Raw genomic sequence first — 27,742 nt, forward strand, 5'->3', positions numbered from 1 at the left:
AAATTCTCCTTCCAATCCAACCTATATCCCAATCTTATGTTGATCTTCCTAAAATACCACTGTGTTTGCATCACTCTACCACTCCCCCTCCACTGCTCGCAAATCTTCAATTATTCCCCACTGCCAACAGAAGCAAGTCCAAATTCTTAAAGTTGCATCTAAGTCCTTCCATTAAGCAACCCCAAAATTCCTTCCACCCTTATTTCCTATAGCCCCTACCACCCCTGCCCATCACACATCACTAACCCACCCTTTACTCTAGCTGAAATGTTCTCTTCATTAATGACTGCCTAACACCAAGCAGGTTCTCACTCCCAGCTCAGATCCCCCCATCAGCCTCTGTATCAGCTTTTATTTGCAAGAAATACAAAAGTGAAATCCCAACTGGCTTAAAAAGTGGATTTATTTAGCAACTTAACTGAACAGTCCAGATGCTTCAACCTTCAGGCATGGTTTGATCAAGGCTGGGATGCCATTTTTCTGTGATTTTCCAGGCTCTTCCCACCTCCATATGTTGACAGGAGTCTCACATCATGTTCCTAGTCACCAGATGCCTGCTAGGAACTAGGACCACATACTTCCTCATTTGAATCCAGGTAGAGAGAGATTAGGTGTCTTTTCCCAGCCATCTAACAAAAGTTCTGAGCTTCTGTCTGATTGGGCCAACCTAGACCAATCCCTATGACCAGAGCGATGTGTGTATTGATTGGTTTACAACCAACCGATGTGCCAAGGTTGGTGAGGGAGTGGATTATCTTGACTGGCTAAACCAACCAGGACCCATCTCCAGAGCCACACAAACTGTTGGAGGTGGATGGGGTGCTGATAATCTTAATTGCACTACAACCCCTTCCATTTCATTTTCCTGGGACTTAGGCTTCCTTTAAGACCCAAGTCAAGCCCCAGAACTCCAATAATGTGCCCCCTCCCTTTTAGCTTCCAGGGCCCTTACTCTGCTCAATACCTGGTAACCACAGCCATATATAATTTATTTATATAGTCATTTGTCCATTTTTCCCAATTAGTAATGACAGAACTCATTAAAGCCTACAAAACACTTGATTCAAGCTAGCTCTTTTGACCTTCACAACAATCCTCTGAGACTCAGACAGGTTAAGTGACTTGCCCTATGTCACACAGCCAGAGGTGACATTGCCCCAATGGCATCTACAGAAAGTTCTCTCTTGCTCTTGCTCTCATTCTCACTCTCTTGCACATACACACAGCCCACACTCCCTGCTCCACCCCCCAATTCAAATCTGACCTGGAGATGCAGAAACCTCCTGACACCACCGCCTTCTTCCTATTCACCTCAATTTCTAGAGCTCTTAGACTTCCTTCAAAAAGTACAGAGAAACTGTCTTGCCAGACAACAGTTTCTAAGATTTGTGTGACGAGGCCAGGTAAAATTCAAAAGACTCTGTGTGACTTAATCTGCTTGGGGCCAGGGTGGTAAATCAGTGCAGCCCAGGCTGCCACAGGCACCCCAGAGACCCACCAGCCAAGCTGATGATAGGAGTTGATCTGCAGATCTGCAGGTGAGGGCCCTGGAAGCGTGAACTGCGGCCCCGGGGAGTTCCCCTCCACTGCACTCGGAATACATTTGGAAGGTCCTACAGCCCACAGCCTCTCCCGGCCTACACGTTCCACCGGAAAACACCTTTCCCAAGGATGCGACCCCGATCCCTCCCTTCCCCCACCTCCCATTGTCAGAGCTGGCACCCACGTGCATGCTGGACTCTTTGGGGAAGGAGACCAGCATTGGTCAAGCTTTCACTGAAACTGCTGCCTCGGTGCCAGGTCCTTGCACACCCACACACCCATTACCTCATTCCATCTTCACAACAACTTAATGAAGGGGGCTTGTCCACCCTCAGTTTACACAGGTGACTTAATTGAGGCTCAGAGCAATTAAATAACTTGCTCAGGGTTATTATATAGCTAGCAGGAGGCAAAGCCAAGATCCAAACCTAGATTCATAAGGCTCCAAAATCCTCATCCTTTGACTCCATCTCTCTGTGAGGTCCAGGGGGAGTAAGAAGAATGGCAGCTTCCATCAGAACCACCTTGTCTGAAACATGGAGAAAGCCCTGGCTGAAGGGGAGTTATTATTCTGAGCAAAGGAAACAGTAGTCTTTCTCAAACAAGAGAAATGTCAAAGGAGAAGGTAGTCACACTTATGACACCTACTGTGTGCCAAGCATGTGTGCACATGTGGGGACCGTGTGCCAGGGGTTCAGCATTCGTCATCCCAAGCATAACTCTGTAAGCAGTGGTATGCTGGTTATCTACCATCTAGCAATATGGAAGAAAAAAAGAGCCCTGATTTGTAGTATTTGCTAATTTCTGTGGTGTAAATATTCCCGCCATGGCCAACTTCCAGCTCCCAATGGGATGTCACTGAACACAGAATTGGGAAGAAATGTCCTTAATTGGTTCTATATAAGCCAGTAGGAACCCACTCCAGCACACCACTGCCTGGAAGAGAGGTTTTACAAAACCCACTTAACAGATGAGGTGATACAAAAAGGCGCTCAGGCTGAAATCCATTTCTTTACAATTTTCTAAAGTCCACATTCTCTGCACAGCTCCATATTCCCTGAACCAGAGGCAATGCAGGGAACCACAGTCACTGATCTCTCCTCTCTGAAGGAGGGTAGACTCCTGCGAGGTCCTAAAGGACAGAATTAGACCAGTGGGAGAAAGTTCAGCAGATCGAGGTTCGGCATAAGGAAGAACTTTCTGAATGCCCCTCTAGACTGACAGCTCCAGGAAGGCAGCATCCAGCTGTGCCTGGCACATAGGAAATGCCCAATAATGAATGACTGAATGAATGAGTGAGCGAATGAATGAAAAAGCCACTCCATGCTTGTTCCATTGATGCCTCAAACTCACCAAATCCAAAACTGAATTCATCACCTTTCCCAAAAGGCTATCCCTCCTCCAGTATGTCCTGTCTTGGTGAATATCACTAAGGTGGAAACCTGGAGTCCCTGACTCTCCCTCTTCCTCACTCCCCATAACCAATCAATCAGCAAGTCCTCTCTACTCCACTCCCTAGTTCCTCTGGAACAGACGCTGTCCCCATCATATCCACTCTGCTCTCCTGGCTCAGACTGTCACCTGAGCTGAGAGAGCAACATTCTAACTGGTCTTTCTGCACTCATCCCTGGCCTGGACCCACTCCCAGCCCTGGCCAAATCCATCACAGACACAGCTGCCAAATTGGTCTTTCAAAATTGCCACTGTGAGCATGTCCCTCCCATCCGTTCAATGGCTCCCCATTGCCCAGAGGATGGAGTCAAAGCCCCTTGGTTCTCCAAGGTCTGGCCGCATCTCCCTCTCCTGATTGATCCCTGACCTCTGCCTCCACCTCGTGTTGGCCTATATTCTCCAACAACACCAAATAGCTTGGTGTCCCCTGCACACCTGCCTCTTGCTTCCATCCATGCCTTTGCTCATGCTATACCCCACTGCCTGGAATGCCCTCTTTTTCCTCTCCCATCTACCTTCCCCTCACCTTGAAAACTACTCATCCTTTAAGACATAAAGTAACATGGTTTAGTCAACGATTCCTGGGGGTCCTTTTAGCACTAACATTTCATGATTCTAATGCCACATCTTGATATTCAAGGCCTTCTGGATTCTATTGTCACCCTCTTTCTTTTTTAAAAAAAAAATAAATTTATTTATCATTATTTTTGGCCGCGTTGGGTCTTTGTTGCTGCGCGTGGACTTTCTCTAGTTGTGGCGAGCAGGGGCTACTCTTCGTTGCGGTGCACAGGCTTCTCTCATTGCAGTGGCTTCTCCTGTTGCGGAGCATGGGCTCTAGGCGCATGGGCTTCAGTAGTTGTGGCTCTCGGGCTCTAGAGCGCAGGCTCAGTAGTTGTGGCACACGGGCTTAGTTGCTCCGCAGGATGTGGAATCTTCCCAGACCAGGGCTCGAACCCGTGTCCCCTGCATTGGCAGGTGGACTCTTAACCACTGTACCACCAGGGAAGCCCATCACCTTCTTTCTTTATGGGACCCTACAAAGGTCCTTAGGGATCCTCTAGTCCAATTCCACCATTTTTTGGACAGAAATTCTAAGGCCCAGAGAGGGGAAGGGCTTTGCTGAAGATCACATAGCAAGCCAGTGGCAGAGCCAGGACAAGAACTAGGCAACTGCCTCTCAGCCCAGGGCTCTTTCTTTGCAATACACTCTGCAACCTGATCACCCCCACTGCCCTGACTCTAATGTATACATTCTTACCGCAATCATCACTACCCACCCCGGACTTACCTCCCCACACCCAAGCCAGACTCGGACCTTTCCTGCCTTTGCTCATGCAGCAAGGCCATTCCCTCACCTACATGCAACTTCCAGGGACCTCCACCTCCAGGAAGCCCATCCTGGTTATCAAGCCAAATCCATCCACACTCCGCACCCTTCCCCCCAAACCACCCATATTTGTCAGAACTCAGCAACTAGGGCTTGGCTCACTCACAGCGGTCAGGGTCTTGTTCTATCTTGCCAGGTAGGATGCCCACTCCTCAGAGCTGGCCTCTGTCTCCTCATCTTCTTTCTTCTCCTTCTCCTCCATCTCCTCCTTTTACATCCCCCCAGCTCGATATACAACTGCTCAGAGTAACAACGAGCAGCAAAAAGAGCATGGCATTTGAGGTCAGACAGAGGGAGGTTCAAATCCCACTTCAGTATATCCCTGACTGGTTCACCTTAATCCCTCTGAGCCTCAACTCTCCTTATCTACAGAATGGATCCTGTCCCCCAAGGTTGCTATGAGGATGGAATGACCTCACCCACATTACAGGCCTAGCACTTAGTGGGCTCTTGATAAATGATAGTTCCCTTCCCCACAGCCTTTCTCAGTGAATCCCCAAGACACTTGGGAAAAAAAGGCTCCCCTGGGCTGGGAGGTGGGCAGACTCTCTCTCACTACCATCCTCAACAGGCTATGAGCAGCCTGTGTGCAGAAATGTGGGGCATCTCCACCCCCCTTCCCCACCCCCAACAATCTGCTTTAACCTTCCTATCACAAATGCCTTGTTCGTTTCAATATCATCCATTTTACTTTTCCGGTCATGCAAAAAAAAAAAAAAAAAAAAATTACAAAACCAGATTTAAGAGGAAAAGAAGTATTTAATGAGTAAAACTGTCTGCAGCCCTGTTTCTTTCTCAGGAAAAAGTGGCTGTGATTCTGGCACGAGAGAGGGAAGTGCAACAGCTTCACTTCACTGCAGCTGCCAGAAGAAATGCATTTCAGAGTGGAACAGAACCTCCAAATTCAACTGTACGTCTCCCCGCCAGGCGCTTCCTGTGCCGAATTCAGCTTGGCAGGTGACACCCCAGCTCGAGCAGGGATCCAGCCCTGACATGAGCAACTGCAAAGCTCTCTGTTCCTGCCTGCCTCCAGCATGGGGGAAACAGCCCTGCCAGGCTCTGGCAAACCAATGACCACCGGACTAAGGGCTCCAAGAGCAGAGGGAGACAGCTGCAAAAGCGGTGGAAACACCTGACCAGCAACCAAGGGGACCAGGACCCCTCCCTTTTCCACGACATTCAGCGACTAGCACTTTCCACTCCCCAATTGAGAGCGGTTTGGCATATAGATCAGATCCAGCACTTGCTGCTCAAACGAAAGTTCAAAAAACCTGCAGCTTCTTTTCCACCTTCAAATGTGTCATTCTGGAGGGCTGCTCTGGAAAGAATCTAAGGGTCAAACTCCAGAAGGGCTCTGTCCCTCTAAGAATGCCCCCCCACCCCCCCACACAGGAAAAAAGAAGAAGGGCTGAAAAAGCAGAAGATAACACATGACCTTCAAATACGTACAACAGCGACTGCCTCCGGGCAGAGAGCAGGCTGGACCAGGATGGTGGTCCCCCTCCCTTGACTCAAACCCCATACCTCTATTAATGGAGCCTACAGACTCATACTGAATTTATTGGCCCTTGAACTCCTAAATCCCTTTCTCATGAGCTGCTGTTCCTCTCTACGATGGTTTCCTGTAGTCAAGATGGCTCCAGCATTTATCCCTGTGACATTACATCATGCTAAGTTCACCTTGTCACTCCAGCCTATTGAGATCTTTCTGGATCCTGATCCTGCTATCTGAGGCTTCCTCTGTCCTTTTTCTCTGTTCTACAATGGTAATAACAGGTCTGCACCCTCTACATCTTCTTCTGGGTCCTTGGCATATATTGGTCAGAACAGGATAGAAGTCAGAGCCCCACAGCAGCCTCTAAAGACCTTCACAGACTGACCTGGTTCCACTTATAAGAACATTCCATGGTTGTCATTCAGCCAGATGGGAGCCCCTTCTGTGCCCTCACAACCATCCATCATGTCCTCAAGAGTCATGAGAGATCCTGTCCAGTGTCTTGCAGAACAGCGTGATATGGCAGAAAGGGTCAGGCAGATCCAGGCTTGAATCACCGCTCCACGGGTCTTGGGCAAGTCACTTAACTTCCTGGAGACTCTGTTTCTCATCTGCAAAATAAAGACTGTCACATCTAGCGCACAAGCTTCTGAAGATCAAGACGATGTATGCAAAGTATCCAGCACACAGTAGGTGCTCAGTAAATCGATTCCACTCCACCACATGCTAGCCCATTTCCTTTATCCACCAGTCATTAAGCTGTCAAGAATCTGAAAGATATGCCTGGTCCTGGTGAACCCATGTTGGCTCCAGGGGTCACTGCCCTCTTTTCTGAGTGTCACAGATTTCAGTACCTGTGCTAGGCCCTCACACTAATTTGAGATCAGCCAAAACCCTGGCTCTTTTTCATGTGAATTTCTGTCAAGACAGTCTTCCCTTCCTGGATCTGTGTAGTTTTCTAGTAAAGTAATAACAGTGATAATAGCAGCCTAATCATGTCAATTCTGGTATGAAATTAAACGTATCTCTATTTTTGCCTATGAGGAAACTGAAGTTCAGAGAGGTTAAGTAATCTTTCCAAGATCACACAGCAGGAAAGTGTGAAACCTAAGCAGAGCTCTGTGTGACCCTGAACATTAGGCAATGGTTCCTAAGTGCTGACCTCAAGGGGCGACTGTCTCTGGCCCGGCTGCACTTGTCTTTTGGGCCTTTGTCCAAAGTTCACATGGTTGAGCGCCTTTTGGGTCCTGACACTGTTGTCCACAGGGGTGGCTGCTCCTCACCCCCACCTTCCAGCAGCTCTGCTCCCACCACCTTCACATAGAAAGGGACTGGGCTGAGGGACTGCCCCCTGAAGGCTGTGCTCAGTGGGTTCCTGGCCTTGGCCCCAGAGGCTGATCTCAGTACGCGCATCCTAGGCTCCTTGACCCCCAGGCCCTTGACTCAGCTTAAGCACAAGGCCAACCTGGACTTTCTTCCCAGCCTTTCATCAGGGTCCAGCCACCTGCTGTCAAACACTGAAGCCTGTGACCTGACCTCTGCCTCCTGAACCCCCAATGGCCAGGATCCCCACCTGCTCAAGGTCCCTCCCAGAAGCCACATGCCCAGAATATCCAGATGCTGAGTCCATTCCCACAGCATGAATGTCCTCCAGCACTGACCGCCAGCCTTCACCCATCTCCTGACTCCACCCAGCCCAGGGCTCAGACCAAGGTGCAGGTTGAGGGAATTCACTAAGCCTGGGGCCCAGGTCTACCCATGGGGGAATGAGGGAGTGAGCTCAGGAAGCTGCCAGGGCTGGGGCTCAAGTCCACACCCAAGGGACAGCCAGCCCAGGAAAGGATTCCTGAGATTCTGGGGGAAGCCACCCACAGAAGTCTGCTGCATCTGCTGTAAACTCTTGACAACGTCCAAGCAGGATGCCCAGGACCTGAAACCTCTATCAGAGAACTGGCCTCGGACCTCAGAGGACAGAGCTTTGCAGCGAGGCCCCCATCCTCCCAAACACAGACATCCCCGTGGTCAGAAACACAGCCCCTCAACAATCGCACTCTCTTTACAAGCCCATCCACACAAACCCTTCTGAAGTCTACCACACCCTCCCCACACAGACAGAAGCCCACCCATTCATTCACTAAATATTGATTATGCACCTGCTACCTGCCAGGCCCTCTTCCAGGCACACGGGATACATCAGTAGCCAAACAGGATCAAGGCCCTGCTCCCTGTGAGGGCTTTCATTCTAACAGGGATATCAACAGTGAAAAATCAATTTAGATTAGTAAATCATTCAGTATATTGGAAGGTGATATGGAAAAAAGAAAAATCAGAACAAGACAAGGGGAATTGGAGTGCTTGGGAGGGGGCAGGTAGCAATTTTAAGTGGGTGGTCAGGACCCCATTAAGAAAGTGACACAAGATGTGGTGTACACACACACACACACACACAGAAATATTACTCAGCCATCAAAAATAATGAAATAATGCCATTTGCAGCAACATGGATGGACATAGAGATTATCATACTAAGCAAAGTAAGTCAGAAAGAGAAAGACAAATATCATATGATATCACTTATATGTGGAATCTAAAATACAACACAAATGAACTTATCTACAAAACAGAAGCAGACTCACAGACACAGAGAACAGACTTGTGGTTGCCAAGGCGGGGGGATGGATTGGGAGATTGGGATTAGGAGATGCAAACTATTATATAGAGAATGGATAAACAAGGTCCTACTGTGTACCACAGGGAACTATATTCAATATCCTGTGATAAACCAGAATGGAAAAGAATTTATATAGGTATAACTGAATCACTTTGCTATATAGCAAAAATCAACACAACATTGTAAATCAACTACACTTCAATAAAAAAAATATTTTTAAGTGACACTTACATTCTCAGTAGCCACGTATGCTTGGCCAGCAGCTCCTGTGTTGGAAAGCCCAATCCTAGACATTTTTCCATTACTTCCCACATTCAGTGAGATACTCCCTATCACAAATACTGAAAACCTACTTAAGCTACCACATACCATGGACCTAGGTCATTTGACAGGAAGGCTGATAAATGTCTCCAGGTTAGTGAGAATGATCAGGGGACCCCACTGCCTCTTCCAGCTAATATGTTTTTTCCATCTTCCTCCAACTCTTTTCCAAACCAACTGTCTTGGGCTTCCCTGGTGGCGCAGTGGTTGGGAGTCCGCCTGCCGATGCAGGGGACGCGGGTTCGTGCCCCGGTCCGGGAAGATCCCACGTGCCGCGGAGCGGCTGGGCCCGTGAGCCATGGCCGCTGAGCCTGCGCGTCCGGAGCCTGTGCTCCGCGACGGGAGAGGCCACGACAGCGAGAGGCCCGCATACTGTAAAAAAAAAAAAAAAAAAAAAAAATAGGACAAACCAACTGTCTTTACCTGGTCTTCTCCACCTCCCTTCCTGATACCCTGAAATCTGTTTTTCATTCTCAGAACTCCATCAAAACTGCTCCTGGAAAGATAAGCAAATTTCTCTTTCTTCAAAAGGAACTTCTCCTTTCTCCTTGCTTTCCATCCTTCATCTGCACCTTGGTGATGTCAACTCCTACTGGTCCACAGGTGATACTTTACAATTAACAGCATTTTCAGGGAAAAAAAAAAAAAAAAGACATTTATGGGAACTCTTGAAAGAGATGATAAAGTTATTCATTCATTCATTCATTCGATAAATATTTATTGAACACACAAGCTACCATGTGCCAGAGTTGGTTCTAATAGTGGGGATGCAGACATGAACAAAACAGCTAGAATTCCTGCCTTCATGGAGTTTACATTCTGGCTGGGGAGACAGAAACCAGCAACTAAGTAAATATAGTGTGTTCAATAGCGATGGATGCAACGGAGAATTTTAAAGCAGAGAAGGAGTAAAAAGAGGGAGGGTGCAGTTTTAAGCCAGGATGGCCTCATGTCCTCACCCTCACTAATTCTTCCATTAAACAAAACACACCCACAGATCTTTTCTCACACAAACTGTCTCTCTCTCTCTCTCTCTCTCTCTCTCTCTCACACACACACACACACACACACACACACACAAGCCCAGTTTATTCAGACCTCAGAGTAACATACCCTTGTGCTCACCCAGAAAGACAAAAGTCAGCACTGGCGGGACCCTCAGTGGCCAGAGGGAACTGAAGCCGAGAGAGAGGCACCAGCTTGCCTGAGGCCAGCGGCGTCCACAAAGGCACCTACGCTTGGGAACACCCACACATAAGCACACAGACTTGCACACATATATTCACACAAAAACATAAACCTCTTTACCCCCTTCCAGGCAACCGGGTGGGGTAAGGTTTGGAGAGCTTCTGGCAATTTCCATGTTGCTTGTCCACTTCACCCTCCCCCGCCCACCCCACCCATCCCAGCGGTTCCAGCCATCACAGCATCTTCCTCCTGCCCTGACCTGTGGCCGTGAGTTCCCTTGACGGCACGTGTGTGCATACAGACGCATCATATGTGAATGTCTACACACGTGGTTTGCAATGAGGGAGGACACGTTTGTGTGTAAGTATTCACGCATGGGGAGTCTGCAGTGTGTGTGTGTGTGTGTGTGTGTGTGTGTGCACGCTCCCAGGAAGACAGAGAAATTTATAATCTAAATCTTGCTTCTCCGGAGAATGAAAGCAAAACAAAGTTCAGATTTAAATCACACGACCACGGGCAGGAGGGGTTCCCTTGCCTTACGTGATTATCTGCCGTGTGCAGCGGGACGGGCTGGCAGGCAGTAGGCGGCCAGCAACCCGTCAGCAGGGAGTCATTTGTGGTTTCCAGGCCCCTGGGACCCACGGTGGCCGCTCCAGGAGGGTGGGAGACCTGGAGAGCAGCAGCGACAAGCAAATGCCCGTCCCAGGTGCTGGGGGATGGGGGAGGAAGGGGCCCAGCATCCGGCTTGGGCTTCCTGGCGCTAAAGTAAAGCAGAGGGAGAGGAGGCAGGAGCCTGCAGGCACGAGAGAAGCCCAGCCACTTGGCCTGGAGGGAGAAAGGAGGTCCAGGCAAGAGGTGGCTCCAGTGCAGACCCCGCCCTGCCAACCTCTTCCCTGGCCAGGAAAACATCCTCAGGGCTCCAGGATGTCTGAGGCTTTGGCAGCCTGCGTTTGCCTGATTCTTTCTCCCTGTGACCTTCGACTCTGTCCCGCTGCTCCATCTCTATCCCTTTCTCTTTGTTTCTGTGTTTGTTCTTTGTCTCTCCCCATCTCTCCGTCTCTGGGATTTCTTTTTTATCTCTTTGTGTCTGACTGTCTGGCCTTCTCCCTCCATCTATCTGTCTATCTTGTACTCTTTGAGTCCCTCTATCAGCCCTAACCTCAGGGCTTCCCTCTGCTGACCTGTCTCCTGTGACCTTGCTGGTAACACATCACACACCTCCCAGGGCACATTATTCCATCTGAGCCTCTGGTCATTCGGGAGGGTGGGGCAGTCTGGTAGAGTCAGGATTAAAAATCCCATTTTACAGATGAGGAAACTGAGCCCCCAGAAGGTAAAAGCCTTGCCCAAGGCCACGCCGCTGGCATGGAATTTAAAATCCAGGTGTGTTTCCATTGCGTGACTAGCCCCCCCTAACTCCACATCACCTGGAAGCATGAGCAGCTCCCCGCCAGCCCCCAAATCCTAAAGTGAAGAAAATTAAGGACCCAGTGCCACACAACAGCTCATCCCCAGCCCAACCACAAAAACTGCCTTCGAGTCACTAAACATCCCAGAAAGCATAAGGGCTGAGATGGGAGCCTTGGGAACTGGCACCCCAAGGATGCCTCATCCCAGACCCACTCTCCCCCCACGTCTGAAGTGTCTGCACATCCCACATCCCCCAGGCCCACCTGGGATGAACGGGCTTCCTGCTTCTTGAGTAGGTGTCTCTTGGTGTCTCAGTCTTCCCATCTGTACAATGGGGACGACGGGTCTCCCTTGCACTGCTGAGCTAGACTCCTGCTGCAAGCAACACAGCAGCTCCTCTCCCTTTTCCAAGACCCCGATCCCTAAAAGACCTCTAACTTCCGCCACCAAGAGCCCTCAGACACCTCTGGAGGATCGCTGTGTTCCAACCCAAACTGGCTTTAACCGCACGGGCATCTGGGCAGCAACCACCAAGCCACGGGCCCAGAAACGGAGCCCCATCTGCAGCAGCAAAGTCCCACAGACTCCCAAGCCCCCACCCACGAGGTGTCAGCGCCAACGACCCGCCAGGGCCGGCCCATTTTCCTTTCTTTTCATTGCCGGCTACGCGGGTAGTTATAGAACCAGGTCTCCACAGAGTAATTTACTGGCAGAATCTCTCCCAGAATCCAGCTTGAAACCAAGCTGTAAAAACAGCTTCGAGTGTAAATAATTCATGCAGACAATATGACTTTTTTATGTAAATTCGGTGCATTAACCCTCTATTATAATGATGGACGACAGATAGGGGCGACGTTGCCTTGGTAAGAGCTAATGGATGGCCGCCATAAATTCACTGCACATTTTATTGTGTTGCTGGAAATTGTGCCTTCAGGCAATGCTGTTTACTTTTATGTAAAACTCTAGGTTCCCTAAATATTACAAATATTTTACATCCAGCTCCTCAGCATTTGGGCTCTGCCCACAAATCAAGCTTTCTCCATGTGAGCTGTAATTAAAGGTTTGTTGTTTTTTTTTCCCTGGGACAATTATCTCCAACTATAAAGAGAAATATTTTTCCCCTTTAGATGTTCCGTCATTGACTTATTAACAAATCCTTTGAAGAAGGAGGTTGTAAGTGACTCACTGTGGTACTTGGCACGAGTGGGTCACAGGAGAAGGGGCGCAGTGGGTCCAAGAGCTTGGTGGCTGGCTTTTATGTCTGGCCGCCACTCCAGTTTATTTACACATATGATATTCTGGGCCTTCCTCCCCGCTCTTCTATAATTCATGACCACTTTAGCAGGGTAATTCCTCCAGCCACCTTTGCAAGAGATTGGCCCCTCGCAAGCCCCCTGCCCACGCTCCTCTGGGGATGGGGACGGCAGGGCCTTATGCCCGAGAGGGTCAGAAGCAGCGTCTTGCAGCTGGCTGCCCACACACAAGCCAATTCATCCCTTCCCTGGCCCCCATCCGCTCACATGGCCCAGAGAGCCTTAGATGGAAACTCGGGGTTTCCTGCATTGATTCTTGTTCAATCCGAAGTGTTGGAAAGGCCCTTCTGGCTCAGTCCCAGCCCAGGCAGGGGTCACGAGGATGCCATTGACTCTTGCGTGAGGTCTGGGAAGAGGAAGGCTGAGAACCTCAGAAGCTTCTTAATGAAGGGAGGCAACAGCTGGAGCAGCAGCCCTCTTTAAAAATAATCCTCACACTTGTTTATTATTGTCATTAATATTAATAGCCACTCTGTTAATATTCATCTAACTGCATTAATGTCATCCAGGAACACCTGGGATCTCCAAGCACTCCTAATGGCATGTGGATTCTGCCTGCAGCGCCCTCACCTCTCTGCCTGTCCCTCCCCAAGGGCATAACACCCATCTTACACAGGTTCCAAACCGCCCTCCTCTCTGATTGGCACCTGCCTTGGGAAACTCAGAGCCACACGGGATTTGGAATCATTTCTAAGTCCCAGGGGCTTTGCTGGGAGGATGGGACCACAGGCCAGGGACCCTGAACATTTCCTGCCTCTCCCAGGGGCACAGGAATGTTCTGACAAAGGTGGCTTAAGAAAGAAAGATAGTTCATTTCCCCCAAAGGGCTCCATTTCCTGCAGAATCGAAAAAAGACACGGTTAAAAACAAAGCTGAGTTGTTATAAAGCAGAAACTAACACACCATTGTAAAGCAATTATACTCCAATAAAGATGTTAAAAAAATAAAAAACATAAAGTGTAAAAAAAAAAACAAAAAAAAACAAAGCTGAGATATCATTTTTCACCGATTAGATTGGCAAAGATAATTATAATAATAATGGCAACAGCAGCGACCAGCTCCCTTCTTGTACACAACCACTACGCTTAACCCTCGGTGCCTGCTCACACCGAATCTTCTACCAACTCTTCACGACAACCCAGCCACTACCGTTTCTGAGACGGTAAATGCGTAACACATTTGTGGAAAGCAATTTACAATATGTGACGAAATGCAAACTCTGCTTACCCTTTGACCCAGCAATCCCATTTTTAGGAATTTTCCATATGTTAATCATCGAAAATACTGCTCCTTTTAAGTGAAATCCTCTTGCTGTTCCCCTCCACACCCACCCATCCTTTCCCCTTCCATCCCCCCACCCTAACTCTTGCCCACTCATCTTTCAACCTGAATGTCACCTCCTCAGAGAAGCCCTCCCTGACTCCCAAGTCTAAGTTACCTTCTCTTGTCTCTCTCTGCACTTTTCCTTCATACTATGTATACTTTTCCTTTGTACTGCATATCATGTGCTAATTGGATAGTTATTTCTGTAAGTTCTTAAGACATAAGCTCATCGCAAAAAAACTGCCGCCTTCCCTGCTGGCAGGGGCTGGGTGTCCTCTCTCCTCACTACATCATAAACTCTGCAAAAGCAAGGACCAACCATGTAGTTTTATTCCCCATTTCTATCCCCAGCCCAGTACTGGCCCCTTATGTAGAATACCCTTGATAAACATCTGTGGCATGAATGAATGAATGAATGCACAAAGATATATGCACATAGAATTTCATTGCAGGGATGTTTATAAGAGCAAAACAACTGGAAGCACACATATCGCCATCAGCTGGGGACTGGGTAAGTGAGGTATATCCACACATATAATACAGGCATTAAAACTTTTAGGTGGATCTATATGTATTGACATGAAGGATGTCCATGACATATTGCTGAGTGGGGGGAAAAAAAAACAGGTGACAGAACAGCATGTGTCGTCTGATCTCACTCAGGGTAGAATTGCATACGTGGAATCTATTTGTGTATATTTATGCACGGAGAGAAGTCTGGAAGGACGTTCACCAAAATGTTATGTGGTTATCTCTGGATAGTGAAATCTGAGGTGATTTTTACATTTTTCTTTGAACTTTTCCATATTGTCTGAATTTTTTGCAATGAGCATATGTATCCTTTTTTACAAAATGATAAAGCTGCTTTCAAAAGAAAAAAAAAAAAAGGATAGGTACATTAAGAAAGAATGGTGGAGGTGCCTTATGAAGGGCTCAACCCCAGGCCAGGCAAACCCAGCAGAAGGGGGGACAGGGTGCTATGGGGCTGTCTCCCCTCTGGCGTGGTCTGGGCACCCTCCGAGGCTATGAGGGAGGGGCATTTAGAGCCAGAGGCCCCTGCGCCCCATCTTTTTCGGGGCACATCCTGCCTGTCCAGAGTGGAGTTTCTAAATAGGGATTTCCGCATTTGATTCTTCTGACATGCTTTACCGCCTCAGAGCTGTTTTGCAAAATTCATAGCGGTTTTCGCAGGCTCCAAGCTTCCTGGGACCAATTCCATTTTGAACAATAGCGGAGTGTCTGCTTGCTTGCGGGTGGGGTTGGCCCACCCCAGAGCAGCCTCCCAGCCCCTGTGAGCTGGGACTGTGGGGCTGGGTGTCAAGGCCACGGCATGAAAATACATGAGCTCGACTTGTCCTTATCCTCACCCTCTTCCAGTCCAGTCGAGCAGGGGGAAGGAGGAAGGCAGGAGGCCCTCTCCCAGCCCTCCTGTGCCCTGAGGCGACTCTCCCCCCAGGAGGTGAGGGAAACAAAGCCTTTCCCTACATCCCTCCCTTTCCACCTGCATCACCTCCTTCGGGTCTCCTTACCCAAGAACCACCTAAAACCCTGAGAAGCTACTTGACTTGGCCAAGCCAAGGTCACAGGGCTGGATAGTGGCAGGGCACGGGGTGGGGACCAGGACTCCTGCTGCTTGCCCTGTGCCTGCCTTCATTTAAAAAGCCTTCGGGGCTTCCCTGGTGGCGCAGTGGTTGAGAATCCGCCTGCCGATGCAGGAGACACGGGTTCGTGCCCTGGTCGGGGAAGATCCCACATGCCGCGGAGCAACTAAGCCCGTGAGCCATGGCTGCTAGGCCTGCGCGTCCGGAGCCTGTGCTCCGCAACGGGAGAGGCCACAACAGTGAGAGGCCCGCATACCGCAAAAAAAAAAAAATAAAAAGCCTTCGTAGGGACTTCCCTGGTGGTCCAGTGGTTAGGACCCCGCACTCACACTGCCATGGCCCCGGGTTCAATCCTACCTTTGTTCAGGGAACTAAGATCCGGAGAGCCGAGTGGCACAGCCAGAAAAAGAAAGGCTTGGTGCCCCATTCCTTAAAAGAAATCCGAGAGGTCTAGCAGCATGGTCATTACCCCAAGCTAAGCCACAAAAGACCCCTTCGCTGGCCTCTGCGTCCTTAGCTCTGCCTTCCCTCAGTCGCGATCCAATACCCAGTACCCAGAGCAATATTTATAAAATTTACAAAACTCACCAGGTATTCCTCTGTTAAAAGCCTTCTATGGCTTCACATTGCCCCAGGGAGGGGGCGTGGGGGGATGCAGCGGGGGATGGCGGAATCTATGCTCCTTAGCCTGCTATTCAAGGTCTTTTATGATACGGCCTCTAGCCCCCCACCGCAACCACACTAGTCTCCAGTCTTCACTGAATTTACAATTCTCCCAGTCCTCCGTGCTGTCACACTTCCCTCCACTGTCTATGCAGCTCCCTCCCCTCTCACATGGCTAATGTCCACTCCTGCTTGAGGACCCAGCTCAGGGCTCACCGTATTTGGGAAGTCTTGGCGAATTCTCCCTACAGACAATGTATTCAACAAATCTTCATTGAGCACCTATTATGTACTGCCCCCCCCCACCCCCATCATGGCATTGACTACACAATAATGTCTGTTTCTGGAAGTTCCTTGAGGGCAGGAAATTATTACCAGGGCCCAGCTTTCATCTACTTCAAAACTGTATGGCAATGGCCCAGATCATCAGCCCCATCTGATCTATACATCAGAAAACCAAGGATCCCTGGGCAGGCTTTAGACACCGGCAAGAAGAGGAAAGAAAAGGTTTCCAAAAATACAAAACTGGCCTGGCAATCCCCCGCTGTCACTGCCTTTACCCCCACTGTCTATCCCAAACATTCCACCTACTTACCCACCTACAGGCCCCTGCAAGGTCAGGCCTCTAGCTCTCTCTCTCTCCCCTGCATTCTCCCACCTCCCTAAGCCTTTTATAAGTCTTCCCAGACTCCACTTTTGCACCTGATTTTTAGCTCTACCTACCACAGTCTTCTGTCTTATCTAACCAATTTCTGCCTGGTATCGATTTTGACTCAGCAACACCCTCTGGCCCCCTCCTCTCCCCTTCCTCCCCATTGCCTAGCTCAGGTTCACTGTCTCCGGGTTACCCCTCACCTCCAGTCCCCACCCCCCTGCAGAAGCTAGAGTGATGTTTCTACTCTGACCCCGACTCTCCTTCTTAAAGGCCTTCATTGGCTCCCCGGTGCACTGGGTGATCTCCTCCAGCTACACCTCCTCAAGTCCTACAAGTCGCTCCCCGTCTCCAGCCACCCCGAATGAGCCAGACAACTCCATGCCTGTGCTCCCTCAGCCTGGCTTGCTCTTCTCGGCTTCTTCATCTGACTCACTCCTACTCATCCTCCAAGACCCTGCTCAACAATCACCTCCTCCAAGAAGCCTTTCCTGACCCCATCCCACTCCATCTCCTGCTCAGGGCAAAATGACGTTCGTCCCAGCACCCTGTGCCATCACCCTCATGGCCTCAGAGTCACTGCCTATGTATGGGTTCGTCTCCCCGCTCCACCATGAGCTCCTTGAGGCAAGGCATCCAGCGCCCAGTGAGTATTTATTATTGTCATTATGAGCAGGGTTGGATCATCAGTCCCGGTTTACAGATGAGGAAACTGAGGCACGGAGAGGGGGAGCGACTGTCCCAAGGTCACAGAGCTAGCAAGTGGTGCAGCCAGGTCTTGAACCCAGATGTCACTGTTCCCAGTGGGCTATTCTTTCCACTGCATCACAACTTCATTTCAGAACCACTGTAGCAAGCATCACACACACACACACACACACACACACACACACTTACATTTTAACATGTATAGGAATGCACTTGGGTATACCCAAACACTTACAGAGACACACACAGCCCTACTAACACACAGATGCACCGACACAAATAGCAGACCCCATAGGCATGCCTGATACACATGAGCATTCATACATGAGCACCCACTAATATACACATATGAACACGAACATACATATTTGTGCACATATGTACACGTATGCGTAGCCCACAGAGATACACGCAGACACATACTAACATGTACCCAGGTGCACATACATAAGTGTATAGAGACTTGCACAGACACAAGTCACAAATACACAGACCCGCAGACATGCACCCGGGCACACAAAGATGTACACACACACATTCAGAGATGTGCACATATAAAACCACACTCGTATGCACTCATGCCCGGACGAACATGCAGACACACATAGACACGGGGATGCCCTCATATACCACTCCTGTGCCCATACACAAGGATACATGCATACTCACAGATCCTCACAAGAAGCATCCCACGCACGGGCCAGCATCCACGGAAACACACACATGCAGACGCACTTAGTGAACGGGCAGGTCAAACTGAGATGTCTGCTAGGGGCGGGGGGCCTGTCTGAGGTACCTAGGGGCGCTCACATTTTTGCAGCTCAGGAAGGCAGCTGACATACCAGCCCGGCTGTGATGATATTTTGCATAAATGCTAATGTATTAATTACCATGTACAGTACACAGAGCTGCCATTTAAAAGAAAAAGTTAAGACTTTTTAATTCAGAAGCCCCATGTGGGGTGGGGGTAGGGGGCCTGCCCTGCGCAGTGGGTGGAAGCAGGCAGGGCCGTTCCGCGCCTACTGTCCCTGCACGTGGGTCCCGGCCTGTGGGCCTCCAGCCCAGGCTGCCCGGGGTCAGCCAGCCAGTCCTCTGCCTCAGGGGTCCGGGGGCTCCCTGGGGACCATGGCACATCTGGAGCCATGGTCTGGAAGAGGGGTAAGGAGAGTATGGAGGCAAGTAACCCCTGAGCGACAGAGGGGAGGTCTTCTTGCGGGGAGTGGGGCGGCGCTGGGGCAGGATTTGGAGCCGAGATGGACAGCCAGAAGGATTTTTTGCTCCGTGCAATCCATTCTCTGCACGGGAACCTGAATAACCTTTTAAACCAGTGCATCAGATTATGTCATGCCCTAGCTTTAATCTTTTCAAAGGCTTCCCATCGCTCTTGGAGGAAAGTTCACACTCCTTAAAAGAGCCTGTAAAGCCGGACGTGGGCTGGCTTCTCTCTTACCTCCGATGTCTCTGCAAGTCACGTAGCCAGCTCTCCCTCAGCCTCTCCAGGCTACCTGTTCCTCATCAGCCAGGCCTCCGATCACCCCGCACCTCTTAGGGGCCTCTCCCTTGACTTCCCCTGACCACCCCATCTAAAGGGGCCCCTCTCCCCTATCCCCTCTTTGTAGCACATCTCATTATTGCAACCCTCTTTGCTGATTTTTTTTCACTCGATACTATTCGCCTCCCCCACTGTAAAGCGAGCTTGGGAAAGCCAGGACTCTGCAGACCTAGTTTCATCACAATATCTCCCCCACCTTAGACAGGGTCTGGCACTTAGTAGATGCTCAGCTAAAAGTCTCTTAAATGAGAGCATGAGCTGGGATGAACAAGAGATGTCCTTTGTGGCCAGCTCCATTCCAGGTGCTAAACTCAGGCAACAGTGCCCTCTCCACCTGCCTGGCAGGACAGCCCTGGCTCCTCTACCTCCCACGGGGGGCTCATGGTCCAGAGCAGGACACCGAAGCCCAGGGCAGAAGTCATGTCCAGCATCACACGGCATCTTAGAGACAAGTATCCAGGCCTCCTGAGTTCTCCAGCCATCAGGCAGAAGAAGCCTCAAAGGACGCTATTTAAACAGCAGCAAGGAATAGCAACTCAGCCCTTTACCTTTGCCCCTCACTTTCACAGCCATTGTCTTACACGGGCCCTGCAAGGGAGGCATCATATCCACAATTTCAGAAGAAATTAAGGTTCCGAGAAGTCAGTGATGCACCCAAGTTCTCTCAGGTTGTCAGAGAAGGAGTCAGGATTTAAATCCATGTTTGCTACCAAATCCAGGGCTTCCTCAGCTGGACCATGAAACTTCTCTCCCCTCCAAGCCCTCGGGGATGACCCTGGAAGCTGGAGCACAGCAGCGATAGGCCCCATCCTCCCAGGAGTCAGGAGAGCCAAAGAGGTCCTGCCAGGCAGGTGAAGAGGGAACCTGACACCCAGCTGGCTCACTCTCCAAACACAGGGTGGAGTCCTCAATCCACCCTCACCCTCACACTCACTCCCACTCAGCTGCCAGCTCCCACCACTCTAGATGCTACATCTCTCCCCAACCCACCCTCTTCTCCCCAGGCCCACTGCCCTGCCCTAATCCAGGCTGCATCACCATCATCGCTCACGTATACTCTTGTGACAGCCTCCAAACTGGATGCTCAGATCTGCCCTCCACCCAGCAACCAAAGTGATCTTCTCTAAGTTCGAATCCTTTCTCCCTTCCCAATGACCTCCCCACTCCCTCCCCCAACCCCCCCTGCACTGCCCTCATAGTGTTTGTAAAGGTGCATCATTGTTAAGAACCCGCACTACCTAAGTTCAAATCCTGACTCTGCCTAGCTGTGTGGCCTTGGGCAAGTCACATAACCTCTCTGTGCTTCAATCACCTAATCTGTAAAGTGGGAATAATAATAGTATCCCCCTCCTAGGGTCATTGTAAGGAGGAAATGAGTTAAAATATGCAAAGCACCGAAAACAGCGCCTGGAATCTGAAAAACACTAGGTAAGCGTGTGCTGTTCTTTACAACTTTGGGCCTGTGATTATTTGATTTGTGTCTTTTTCTTTCATGAAATTATAAATTCCGTGAAGGGGCGTGGGGGGGGGGTGCGGTGCTGGACTGGGATGGCCGCTCGGATGCTTCTCTGCCCACAGCTTGCGCCCTCTCTGCCTGCGGCCTTTGTTCTCCTTTCCCCTGTTCTGGCTGGGTGTTGGCCCGAGACAGAGGAGGAGGGCATGCCCTCGGCAGGAAATGCTGTCAGCCTCAGCGTTCCGGGCCTGATGAAAATGACAGGCGGCAGCCAGAGAGGACTGCTCCCCGCGGAGGGCCGGGTGGGGACTGTACCCTCCAGAGCCCCAAGTTCCCCAGGAGCTCCCACAGGGCCAAAGCTCCTTTTGTCCAGAAGGTCAGGAGCAGCTCGCCAGCTGTGGGGGAGGAGTTCCGCTGCCCCACTGCAGCCAGCGGCCCAGATGTGCGTGTTTGCACAGCCGAGTCCAGGCTCTGAGGGAGCCTTGTTGAGCATCATGAAAGGGGGCTTGTGAGGAGGCAGACGGCCTCCGCACCCGGGCCTGCCCGCCTCCAGGACAGCAACCAGGAATGTAGCCCGCAGGAAGCCCTTCCTACCAGGCCTGCCAAGTGCCCTGCTCCCGCCTGAGGAGTCGGGCCGCCGACACGAGCAGGTGCAACCTGCCAACTGCAGACTGGACGTCTGGGTTCTGACCCTTCCTCAGCTTCCTCTTCTGTAAGATGGGGAGAGGCCCCTGACCTCTCCCTCCAGTGAGGAGTATGGGAAGCTCACAGCCTTACGGGCAGAAGAGCAGAAAGACCAGAAAGAATGTTCACCTCCATGAACCTCAGTTTTTCCAACTGTAAATGGGGATGATATCTGCTGCCTCCTGGGGTTGTCCTAGGGATGAAATGTCACAATGGGAAGGAAGGACCAAGCATGTGCTGACACATAGTAGGTGCTCAGTAACTCTGAGTTCTCCTTCTCTGTTCACCAGGTTCCAAAACAAGGACGCTGAGGCTGCCTGCACTGAGGGTAGAGGCCTCCTCCTCGCCCTATCCCAGAGGAAAAACTGCTGCCAGAGGCCCTCACACCAGGCATGGTGCCACGCCGCTGGGTGGCCTGTGTGCCGGGCACACGACTCCATTTCCAGGTACACAAGTCTCTGCCCCCCACCCAGTCCCTGGGCAGAGCTGGGCTCCCGCCCCAGCTGGTAGCTGTGCACAGTGGGTCTTCGATGTCCAGGTACAGCCCATCCTTGGGCCTCGTCCAGCCCTGGGCAGGGTAGAGCTGGGCTCAGCTGCTTTGCCGGGTAGAGCTGTCCTGAGCATAGTTGGCCGCTGGGCCATGCTAGTCTCTGGACACAGCTGATCCCTGGAAACAGTCTCTGGGCACAGTCAGGCTCCCTGCAGTCAGTGTCTGGCATAATCAGCCCCTGGACAGGGTAGCCCCCAGGTCCACTCAGCCCTCAGGCAGCCACAGTAGGCAGAGTCAGTCCCTGGGCACAGATGAGCCCCGGACGCAGGGGGTCCTCAAAGGGTCTCTGAGAACAGTCGTTCCCAGGCTCAGTCAGGCTTCGGGCACCATGGATCCCTGGGCACAGCCTTTCCATGGGCACGACCGGTCCCTGGACAGAGCTGGTTCCTGGGCATGGTCGGCTGACTGTGGCACTGTCTGTCCCTAGGCACGGTCAGCAGCCGGCCGGTGCTGCAGTCGGTCCCCTGGGCACAGTCAGTCTTAGGACAAAGCAGACCCCTGACACAGTCCATTGAGACCCGAATCCTTGATTAACATGCATAGACCCCTCATCCCCCTCTTCTGTGGCCCCAGTCCCTCCACAGAGGACCTGGAGAACTGGGACCCACAGAGGGAACTGGAAGTACCCTGTGGGGTCCCCAGAGCCCCGGCATGGCCTGCTTCTCGGCAGTCGGAGAACAGTGAAGAGAGCTACGCCTGGAGAACAAGGGAACCAGCTCTCTGGAGCAGAGTTTGGCTTCAGTGCACATGGTAGAAAGGGCCTGGCCTGGAGGCAGGAGCCCCTCCTTCTCGTTACTTTGCCCCCTTACCACGTACAGAATGGATCACAGGTCTGCGGAAGGAGCACGCTGGCCTGCTACCGAACCTCCGCGCACAGCGGGTAAGTGAGTTTGCCAAGTTTCTTCTAGTTCTAAGAAGATAAATTCCCAACCAGGTGGAAGTCCTGTAATCGAACCAACATACTCATAGCCTTAGGCGTGGCTCTAACAGGGAACGGGGAGGTGGCCAGTCTTGGGGGACCCTCAGCTCCAGGACACGGCTGATGCTGGATTTCCGACACTTCCTGGGTCTGATCAGTCCCGCGGGTCCATCCCCACCCGGTGCAGCTGGGAACAGAGCAGCAAGCCCAGAGTAGGGGTCCAGACTGCACAGAGGCCCTGTACCCCAGGCCTGTTTGGTGCTCACCCCCTTCAGCCTGCGTTACTCTCTGAAGGGGGCACGGCTTCTGCAGGATGGTAATGCAGTGTGGCATCCCATTAGCCAGCACCTGCCTCCCCGCCCACCTTCCTCCCACAGCCCTCACGCACATCAATGTTTAACTGAATTGCCAATGTCTTGTGCCAGTCACATCTGTTTCAGGGTCTGGGGATGAAGTGAGCAAGGCCCGCCAGTCTCCCATGACAGCGGGCACCACCCACACAGGAGCCTTGCCACCCCAGACAAGCCCTGCTACCCAGGCACGGCTCTAGATCGGCACATTCGGATCCCCCAGGTTTGCACATTTAAAAAGAGATTGAAGGAGAAGTCTACTTGTAGGACAGAAAAGGGCGGGAGGAGAGCATGTGGCCAGGGGATTCCACGGGGACAGAGCGTGAAGGGAACATGGGGAGGGGCCCTCTGGCAGCGCTGACCAAGGCAGGGCTTGCCAGCTGACATCTTCCAGCCGTAGACCCCCTGGGCTCCAAGGGCAGCCCCTGCAAGGTTAATAATTTACTTACGTTCTCTTTTTTTTTTTTTTTTTTTTTTTTTTTTTTTGCGGTATGCGGGCCTCTCACTGTTGTGGCCTCTCCCGTTGCGGAGCACAGGCTCCGGACGCGCAGGCCTAGCGGCCATGGCTCACGGGCTTAGTTGCTCCGCGGCATGTGGGATCTTCCCGGACCAGGGCACGAACCCGTGTCTCCTGCATCGGCAGGCGGATTCTCAACCACTGCACCACCAGGGAAGCCCTACTTACGTTCTCTTTACCACTGGTGTCCCAACCAAAGCCATCCAACCAGGGAGTCCAAGAGAAGAGCGTCCACAGGGAGTCAGAACTCTAAGGCTGAAAGGGAAGTCAGCCTAAAGAGACAGACTTAAACTAGCTCAATCCAGTTCAGGCTGGTCCCAACTGGCTGCAAGTCGATCTAACTGATTCAAGCTGGCTAGAATCAAACCAGACTTGTTGGGGCCAGCTCAGAATGTGTGGAGCTGGCCAAGACTGGATGAAGCGGAATCAAACTTGTTGTGACCTGCTCAACCCACTGGAGCCATCGGAAGGCCAGCAATTCAACACCTGTCCTCCGTGTTGGCCTTTGCTGGGTATATCTTTATTTATCCCTTCCTCTTAAAACTTTCTGGATCCTTTTGTTTTCAGTATGTATTTTGTAAACAATTTTTTAGTCCACATCACATCACATTCGAAGGATACGTAACACCTACGTCATCCCTGTTGCTAAGGTGATTACATGGGTAAGTGCAAGAGCTGTCAACTACCTGGGTTCAGGTCCCCACACCTAGCTGGAAGATCTTGAGTAAGTTACCTAATCTTGCTTACTCGTATCTGTAAAAATAATCATCTCATTATAGGACTTGCCTCACAGAGGACAGTTTTAAAAATTGAGACTATGTATATATATTAGCACTATGCCTGGCACATAATAACCACTTAATACATTTTATTCCTATACTATTATTATTCCTTGGCTCTCACCTCATATAACACAGCCTCAGATGACCAGGACTCAGACTCCTGCACTACCTCTTCCTTAATGTGTGAACCTGAATAATTCACTTAACTTCTTTTATGCCTCAATTTTCCCAGCTGAAAATGAGGGTACTGATGCCTGCCCCAAGGGTTGTTTTGAGGATTAAATAAAATGAACCACGTAAAGACTTAGCACCATGCCTGGGACATGGTAAACAGCATTCCATACATGTTAGCTATGATTATATTAATGACTAACACTTAAAATAATGTTAACTCTGTGCTAAATGTTTTATGTATATGAGCTCAATTAATCTCATGACAACCCTGAGAGGTAGGTGCTATTATTATCCCCATTTTCAGGAGAAGAAACTGAGGCTCAGAACACACTACAGTGCCTGGTGATTCTGAAATATTTTAGGGAGGAAAGGAAATTGTACGTTTGTCAAGGTGGAGGGCAGTGAGCAGAGGACAAGTCTTAGGAGGCAGGCAGTGATTAAAAAGAGGTTGGGCTTTGAAGTCAAGCAAACCTGGACTCAAGTCCCCAGCTCAAACACTCCCTAGGCCTCAGTTTCCTCATCTGTCAAATGGGAATAACAATCCTTATCTCATGGGATTCTGAGGATTAAATGAGATAGCAATTATAGCTTGGACATAGTAGGTGCTCAAAAAAATGTAAGCTTCCTCTCTTTTCTTCCTCCCAAAGACCTTAGGCATTCAAAGTGGTGTGCATCTACTATTCACAATAGCCAAGACATGGAAACAACCTAAATGTCCATTAACAGAGGAATGGATAAAGAAGATGTGGTACATATATACAATGGAATACTACTCAGCCACAAAAAAGAACTAAATAATGCCATTTGCAACAACATGAATGCAACCAGAGATTATCATACTAAGTGAAATAAGTCAGAAAGAGAAAGACAAATACCATATGATATCACTTATACGTGGAATCTAAAACACGACACAAATGAACTTATCTACAAAACAGAAACAGACTCACTGACATTGAGAACTGACCTGTGGTTGCCAAGGGGGCGAGAGGAGGGATGGACTGGGGGTTTGGAGTTAGTAGGTGCAAACTACTACATATAGAATGGATAAACAACAAGGTCCAACTGTACAGCACAGAGAAACATATTCAGTATCCTGGGATAAGCCACAATGGAAAAGAATATAAAAAAGAATGTATATATGTGTATAACTGAGTCTCTTTGCTGTACAGCAGAAATTAACATAACCTTGTAGATCAACTATACTTCAATAAAAAAGAAAAAGAAAAATTAAAACACAAAGTGGTGTTCATCTGCACAGTGACATTTGTCTGGGGTGATCTTTGGAAGACGTCTGCCTACATGTACTGTCCATCTCTAATGTGGCATCAGTGCAGAGGCCACACTCCCTCCCCTGCACACTGAACACCTGCCAGCAGAGTGACATAGTTCCTCACTCTCCCATCTCCTTGCCCAGGTTTCTGCTGGAATCAAGCAGAGTTGTACTGGAGGAACCACCCAGATAGGTGTGACAAGCTGCACCTCAGACCAAACATAACTGTTGAGTGAATACCAGTGAGGAAGGGGGTGGATGCCTGGGGGTATGGGCATCCTTGGAGGGATGCTACCATACGGCTGGGTCCAGGATGCCTGGCCCTGAACCCAGGAGGGCATACTTGATCCCGCATCTACGAAATCCTCCCCCCGTGTCCACCTTGGGCTGAGCCCCTTCCTGGATGATCCTCCTCTCTGCTCCCCACCTGGACAGATGGGACAACAATATCTCCTGATCCTGCTGATGAGGATGACGGCAGTAATGATGATGATGGTGACATGCGGCATCCATTTAAAATACAATGTGCCAGACTTTATAAGATATATTATTATATCCTCAATTATTACAAGCCCCATTCTGAGAGACTGGGACCTCTACCTCCATTTGACTAAAATCCATAGAGGTTAAGTAACCAACCAAGGGGACAGAGCTGGTCAGCAAGGGAGCTAGAGATTTGAGTCCACATTGCGTCATTCCAAAGAGGATATTTTCCACCTCCATCTTGATGGACTCAGAAGTTCCTTTTCTTACTCCCTTCCTTTTGCAAAGGTTAATGCCCTCTGTGTGGTAGACTGGGCCCTGGGCAAGATATAAAGAATAAAACATGCTCAGTAATCTGAAGGAGCTCAAAGTTAATAAATAAGAATCACTGCAAGGTCTGATTGAGGAGGGATGGGCTTCCCATGGGGTATTATTCACTACACCGGTAACGGAATGGGCTTGGAGCCCAATGTGAGTATGCAGCACGGTAGGCCTGTTAGTGGGGTTTGCTAGGCTGTGCTACAGTAACAGCAACCACTACAGCAGAAATGTCAGTGACTTAACACATGCAAGTTTATTTCTGCTCACGCAAAGTCTACTGTGGGCCCAGCATCTCTTCATGTCCGCTCCCTCTCCAGTGGTGACTCAAGGATCCAGGCTTCCTGTGTCCAATACCATCTGGAACACATGGCTTCCAAGTCACCATGGCCGGGAAAAAGAAATGTCACTCACTGGCTCTTAAATGTTTCATTCCAGAGCGTCACACGTGACTTCAACTCACAGACCACTGACCAGATTGGTCACATGGCCCTGCACGGACACAAGGAAGTTGGGAAATATGGGGAGCACATGAATTCCGTAAGAAGTAAATGTCTCTGCCATAGAACGAAGTCATTCATCCAGCTGCGCTGTATCATTCAAGGTCTAATATCCAACCTGAAGAAGCTGATGGTTCTATTCAGCAATACCACTCTGGAACCGTAACTAGAGTGCCATTCTCCAATTTTAGGCGTTGTATTTTCCGAGCCTCCCGGACACGTGGGATTCCCAATAAGAGAAGAGACCAAGTTGAAAAGGGGATTTGAAGTCCACTCTGTGAGTAAGAGTTAAAAAGATGTTTGGCCTGGAAGAGGTTAGGCCTCTGATTTCTAATTTCAGATTCCTTAAGAACTGTCATGGGGACCTACTAGAGCATGGACTTGAGGATATGGGGAGGGGGAAGGGTAAGCTGTGACGAAGTGAGAGAGTGGCGTGGACATATACACACTACCAAATGTAA

The 27,742-nt window shown here is 50.1% G+C and overlaps 1 long non-coding RNA gene across 1 annotated transcript in view; it reads right to left on the bottom strand.

The window, feature by feature from the left end:
- The window catches only part of LOC131766908 (uncharacterized), a 161,747-nt gene that overhangs the window by 105,550 nt on the left and 28,455 nt on the right, over window positions 1-27,742 (bottom strand). Inside the window, exon 2 of the long non-coding RNA XR_010836457.1 lies at window positions 6,262-6,487. This is a non-coding gene — a long non-coding RNA (uncharacterized lncRNA). The remainder of the gene's footprint in view (window positions 1-6,261; window positions 6,488-27,742) is intronic.

The sequence above is a fragment of the Kogia breviceps genome, chromosome 1 (assembly GCF_026419965.1).
Source record: "Kogia breviceps isolate mKogBre1 chromosome 1, mKogBre1 haplotype 1, whole genome shotgun sequence".
Classification (NCBI taxonomy): Eukaryota; Metazoa; Chordata; class Mammalia; order Artiodactyla; family Physeteridae; genus Kogia; species Kogia breviceps.